Source organism: Balaenoptera borealis (assembly GCF_965194805.1).
Source record: "Balaenoptera borealis genome assembly, chromosome: 5".
NCBI lineage: Eukaryota > Metazoa > Chordata > Mammalia > Artiodactyla > Balaenopteridae > Balaenoptera > Balaenoptera borealis.
The window spans coordinates 25,719,010-25,726,153 of NC_138862.1; the positions used below are offsets into that span (position 1 = coordinate 25,719,010).

At 35.1% G+C, this 7,144-nt stretch overlaps 1 pseudogene across 1 annotated transcript; it reads left to right on the plus strand.

The window, feature by feature from the left end:
* The first annotated feature begins 213 nt into the window (after positions 1 to 213).
* Positions 214 to 6,289, plus strand: LOC309628944 (translationally-controlled tumor protein pseudogene; annotated as a pseudogene). Its single transcript has one exon. The product of its transcript is annotated as a translationally-controlled tumor protein pseudogene (transcript).
* Positions 6,290 to 7,144: the final 855 nt, after the last annotated feature.

Genomic DNA, 7,144 nt, shown 5'->3' on the forward strand with positions numbered 1-7,144 from the left:
GCCTTTATCTGGAAGATTTTTCCAGAAACTCAGGTTGTTTTCTCTCATGGACATGTGGATCTGTATCAACTAACAGTTTAAGAAAGAACCATTCTGCAGGTCTCCACAGCCATGTCCCTGTGAAAGTCTCTCCTTTTGTGTATGACATCCCAAAACATGAGCCTTCTTCACCTTTTCAAACTCAAGTTTCTGTCTTATTTCAGTAAGCACAGTAACTTGACAATTCTTCCAGGTATAGAGCTGGTGCAATCATAAGACTTACCTCATTTGTATCCATTCTCTTAGTAACCACAGTGCTGCATTATTATCTCATTTATGAAAAAAAAGAATGTTTCGTATATTTGGTTCCATTATCTGTTTGCTAGATTTACCAGGAAAACCCAGTCTCTGTTAATTTACCTTGATGTTCAGCAGTTAGCCATCTTATTTTAAATAATTTATGGAGGAAAAAAGATAGAGATGAACCAGTTTAAACACTTTTGGGAATAGAAATTAAAACATAAGTTTCTCATATCGTAGACAGCACCTAACCAAGTGATCAATGTTAACACCATCAGTAAGAAAATGTATTACTATTATTGTGTACTTCTTGATATAAAACACCAGGAAAGTCATGGCATTCCTTTTGTGGTATTCTTGTTAAAAGTGCATAACTTAAATTTAATTATGAACAAACACCAGACACTGAGAAATAGTCTATAAAATACCTTGTCAATAGTCTTCAACTCTTCAATACCATAAAAAAAAGAGTGAGAAACTGTTTTAGATCAAAGGAGACTAAGAAGAAATGATTGAATGGGATGTGTGAGACTGGGTTGAATATTGCTCTACAAAAAGCACATTGTTGTGGTGAATGTTAATCTTTGAATAAGGTTGGTAGAGTTAAGAATATTTTCATGTCAATGTTAATGTCCCAGTTTTTATTACTGTGCTGTGATTATGAACGTTGTTAACATTTGAGAAGCATTATGAAGTGCATTTGGGAATTCTTTGTGCTGTTCCTACTTTGTATACAGTCTTTTGTGTACATATTAAATTATTTCAATATGGAAATTCAAATATGAAAAAAGAACTAAAAAGAGAACTATTCCAATATAAATTGAAGCTACAAAAGGAGAAAATATCCAGGGACATTGAATTATTCTTGTGGCATATTCCTGAAAGCACCTGTTCTGGCACTGACAATGTTACTTATGCCTTGGGGCACTTCTACCTTCTGTTCATTCTTCATTATGCCAGTCTTTCTATTCCGTTATCAGTGCCTTATATACTTTCATACTGCCTATCTTTTGTGTTAAGTTACAATCTAGGATTTTAAAGCCATGCTTGCAAGGCTGACAACTGTGACAGTTCTGCCTGACTTAGGAAAATAGTTTACTCTAAATGCCAAAGAAGCATCTTTTATATATTCTTGTATTTTATCCTTCCTCAGTTATAATTAATTTTGTTAGTTAAAATAAAGTGAGTTAAAAATAATTTTCAAGAATACATGTGGTAATTCACTTTGTCTCATTAATGTAACATTTCCAATGTGTATATTTATTATTAAGAAATGTACTTGCCATGTACAAAATGCCACTTAGAAAGTAATGCCAATACCTCTTTATTATGATACAGTTTTAAAGGTGTTGGTTACTGCATTAGCTTTAAGTTCAACTCTCTGTTACAGAATGACTTACAAATGTTATAAATATTGTTTCTCCTTTTCACAAACTTGGTAGTATCGGGCTCCAATTGCAGTTTCACAAGCATCATTGACCCAATCCATGTTGTTACTCAGCCATCCTCAATCTCTAGCTTTCACCTTGTGGTCCAAAGTGACTGCTCTAATGTTAGTCACCATGATAGCATCCCAGCTTTCAGGGAAACAGACATGAAAAAAGAAGGTTACTCCTTCATAGAAATTTGTTGTACAATATTTGTTTGTGTCGCATTGGCCAAAAATTAATTACAGGGTCACAGACATAAGTGAGGGAGCCTGGGAAGTATAGTATATTCAGGGAAGCCAGGTATATGGGGATCCTATTATTCTATAAAAGCAGGATACATATTGGACAACAGCTAGTTGTTTTTGTAAAAATTACTTAATGGATAGATAGAAAAGAAAAAGTATCTGTAACCATCCAAATAAAAACCTTTATTTCATACACAATTTCAAATAACTTTTAACTTAAAATGTTACATAATAGCCCTTCTTGTTATACAAAACAGCAAAAATATTGTCACTTACTGATAATGTCTTAATCATCACTGTTCTCCAAATTTAAAACTCTGCTTAACAAGTTACTAATCATCTTGGAGGAGGAAGAGGGTCGTGATAGGGGAGGGGTACGTAAATGTGTTTCTGGAGCACTGAGAATGTTATGTCTTGACCTCAGTGGTGGTTAAATGAGTGAACACTTTATAAATATTAGTTATGTTTTCTGTAACTTTTTAAAATGCATGTTTATTTCTCAATGCAAAATTAAATATACATATATGTGAAAAAATAAAAAATAACTCAATTAAGATGTCTATTAACTTAAATTTGGAATCAGTAAGTCCATTTAAAAGAATTATTGTGTCTCATTATTCTAGAAATTAACACAATCCCAGGGCAGAAAAACAGTTATTACAAACATTTGACTAAACCATTGAATATGTCCAAATTGTATTGTGCTGAACACATTTATTAGGGACTCTTATTTGCAGAACACTGTGGCACTGTGTAGGATAAGATAAACACTGTAATTTATCTTATCCTATCATCTCTTGGACAACTTCCCAGTATATGCCATAGAAATATGGCATTATAGACTTTAATTGCGTGCATTTTATGGCTGCTGCCAACATAAGTGTAAAAAGATTAATCACTCCTGCACTTAGTAAACATACTAGGACCTTTTAAAGATTTCAGTCTTGTTCATTTTTCCAAAAGGTTCATTTGAATGCACAGAAGTACATTTTGATTGACTACCTTTCCCACTATTTCAATGGTCAAACTAAAAGCCAGGACACTTATCAACAAGAAGAAAAACTCATTTGAAATACAGTACACCTGGGAGTAAAAATGTTGAATAAAACTAGCAATCTCAGTTCAAAGACTTTTGCACTGTTTTAAATAAAATGGCAAAGAAATACCCTATATTAAGTAAGGTATCTATTTTTTCCCAAAATGTCACATTTATGTATGTTTAGAAACAAAAGTTGGGAGGACATTACAGGATACTATGTGCTTTTAAGATGCTCTAAAACAAAAGTACAATTCAACTTTCTATCAAACTTTGCATTGAGCAGTAAGCAGAACTTTCTGTAGATTAAAAAAAAAAAAAAAATTTGTTCTGTGCTCAATTCTCTGCTGGTGTCTATGACACCTGGTTAACTTTTATGCTTTCAATTTGGCTTTGTTCTGGAACATTTTTTCCTGTGTTACTTAAAAGTAGTTTCAGTTACTCTGGAGGGAAAATTGTATTATCAAAATCAATTGCTGTTATGACACTGCTTCTAGAATCTTAGAGCTTGACAACTAGTCTTAGACTTCTACCTTTTAAAACAGATTCTAGGATTTCATTTTTGCTATGTCCAATCATGCTAAACCATACTTATTGTTAGCTTGCTGAATGGAAAAGCTTGGAATAGTTTATAACACTGACTGACCTATGAATGGGAAATGCTATCCCATGAGTAGAGGAAACAGTCAAATTTGAGGGGTGCAGCAATTGACAAGATCAGAGAACTAAATCGTACCTCTGAGGATCACACTGTCACACGCGCCCTAAGGTAAAACCTCAACATTTTTATCATCATTGTTCCAGGTAACACCTTACCTAAAGAAAAAGGACACCAAAAAGATTCAAGTAGCATCTTAGATTATCCAGCTTCTATTCCCACAGAGATAAGGCTTGACCCATAGTTCTAAGATCAAAATCCCTTGTTAGAAAACCATGCATGAAATAATTACCTTGGAGGAGAATGGTAAATTTTAAATGATGGGGAAAAGAAAAGACATTAATAACATGATTTGAAAATTCTTTGACATATCAGTAAATTATTACTTGGAAATGATTAAGTAAATGATTTTGTAACTAATTAGGGGATTAGCCCACATTAAGAATAGACTCTCCTCTAGCTCTGTTTTCTCACACTCAGTAGTTGTCTTGAAAGTGCAGATGGACATTGGAAATCTCGGAAACCCCATACCCTAATATCATGAACAAGCAAAATCTCTCTATACTGTGAAGTAATCTTGCTTTTCATAGATACAAAGTCTTTATTATGATTGTCAATATCCTTTTACAATCTCCATGGCTAGCTTGTTCAATTTGTATTGCTAGAAGTTAGTATACACAGTATCTGTCTCAACTACATTTCACTGAAGAAACAATTAATGAATGTCCCCCAAACTGCTCATATATGATGATGCACCTTCTTTACAAGTACTCACAACAACGTCTAACTTATTCATGGCAGAAAGGGTCAAATAACACTTTCAATAATTGGAGCAACCACTTTTAATTATATCCACAGATCAATTAGTAAGAAGTGCAGCACTTGATTTATTTTTTTAATTTTACTTAATTCCTGAAACATCTGATCTCTCAGAGTCATAGATCCAAGCTGATGCCCTAATTCCCATATAGCTTCCATTGCAGAAGTTAAAAAAATGTATCTGTCATCCTGAAAAGAAATCTTTCTGGGTAATAGTCTCAATCTCACCATTTTCTTCTGGAAGCACATTTTTTCAGCAGTAGCTCCTCCACCACCTATCACAAGTATTCAGTCTCGGACATGGTGATCACCGTCTTAATAACTTAATTATATTTTCAGTCTTGCCCAAATATGTATCCTCTAAATACAGATTTCTTGGCATCTTTGGGCCAAAAATGGCAATTCAAAATCTATTAGTTAATTTGCAATTCATAGTAACCCTAGATATGCCTCCAGCTAACACAACTCTGCCTCACTCAAAACTGGACCAATGTAAGGACATCCGAACAGCACGGAAAGCTAGAATTGAATAGGAGAATAAACACAAGTGCTCACTTTGAGTGATTGCACGGAGTGCAGATTGTTTTGGGAGCATGCTAAGATCATTCTAAGTTGCATGCAAGTGGAAGATGATTTGGAATTTAATATGAGCCAGAAATCCCATTTTGTAAGAAACAAATAAGTAAATGTCACACATTTGTACAAACAGGTAACCAGTGCATTTGGGGAATTCTGCCTCTTGGAAAAGACAAACTATTCAATGTGTGTTATCAGAATTATAAAAAAAAAAAATCACAAATATTCAAAATGACATTTTCTTCAACTATAGGAAACAAAACCAGAAAACAGCTAGACTACTATTAGATAAAAATGTTTTAATTGAGTTGATTTTCTAAATAAGTATCACTGCATTTTTCTATCCTTATTGTAAACAAAACAACTTCAATTTTATGCTAATTCATATACAAATATACTCTAAATTTATGTACTTATAAAGAATTTCTTTAAATGTATAGTGACAGCTATTTTTCCAGATTGATTGTAATCATGAGTTTGCCTTTTCAAGTGGTATATAATCCTTGACCTGTTAAAGAAACTGCATGTTGCGTTTCCGTCCTTTCCCTCGCCCCCGCCCCTGCCCCAGGCCCAGCGCCGCTCTGACTGCACCGCGCTTGCTCTGAGCTCCCGGCAGCTCCATCTACCGGGACCTCATCAGCCATGCTGAGGTGCTCTCCGACATCTACAAGATCAGGCAGGTCGCCAAAGGGCTGTGTCTGGAGGTGGAGGGGAAGATGGTCAGTAGGACAGAGGGTAACAGTGATGACTCGCTCACTGGTGGAAATGCCTCTGCTGAAGGCCCTGAGGAGGAAGGTACAGAAAGCACAGAAATCACTGGTGTCGATATTGTCATGAACCATCACTTGCAGGAAACCAGCTACACAGAAGAAGCTTACCAGAAGTACATCAAAGATTACATGAAGTCAATCAAAGGGAAACTTGAAGAACAGAGACCAGAAGGAGTAAAACGTTTTATGACAGGGGCTGCAGAACAAATCAAGCACATACTTGCTAATTTCAACAACTGTCAGCTCCTTATTGGTGAAAATATGAATCCAGATAGCATGTCTGTTCTGCTAGACTACCGTGAGGATGGTGTAAGCCCATATATGATTTTCTTTAAGGGTGGTTAAAAATGGAAAAATGTTAACAAATTTGGCTGTTCCTTTGGATCTATAGCACCTGTCGTCATAACTGGCTGGCTGCAGCTTTCCATCCACACAACACCAGGACTTAGACAAACGGGACTGATGTCATTTTGAGCTCTTCATTTATTTTAACAGTTGATTTATTTGGAGTGGAAGCATTGTTTTTGAGAAAAATGGTATGTCACGTAGGTTGTCTAAAAATAAAATGCATTTAAACTCATTTGAGAGAAAGCCTCTTAGTTTAATATGTAATATCTAAATCCATCCTGTGTAGCCTTCCTGGAGAAGCTAGAGCCTGGTTGTAGACAACTACTAGAAAGCATAAGACCATCTTCAGATAACTTCTACAGTGAAAACCACTTCTGGCACTTGGAATACAAATAAGAATCAAAAGTAATTGAGTTGAAGTAAAGGGAAAGACCATGCTCATAGCAGTGCCAGCATTTGAAGTGGATTTCTTACACATTTCATCACCTACAAATGGAAGTAGTTAACTCTGGAAGAGATTACCAAAAGAATACAAAAAGACTAACACAGTTGGAAGCAAAAAAAAAAAAAAAGAAAGAAACTGTACGTTGCTCTCCCACAAATAACCACCATGTGTAGATACATATTTTTTTGTTTTCACTTCTAACATTCTACAGAGCAGAGCAGCAACAAGTAGGATTGTATACTATAAACTTGTACACAGTCCTATAGTGTCAAAAAGTAGTTATGAGGTTTTTAGAAAGCACCAGTAAAATAGCCAGATAGACAATGTTGGGGTCTTTGATTTCCCTAACAGATTCAAGAGACACTGTGTAAATAGCACAGCTGTGTTGATACACATGCACTGTCACCTTGACTTCCGGGTGATCTGATTGTTCATGTGACATTGTTTTCTTCTTTGCTCATCAGTACAGCAAGCTGCTCATATGAAAGAATTGGCTAGTTACTTCTGTTTCTGTGGTTATAGATGCCCAAACAAAAGT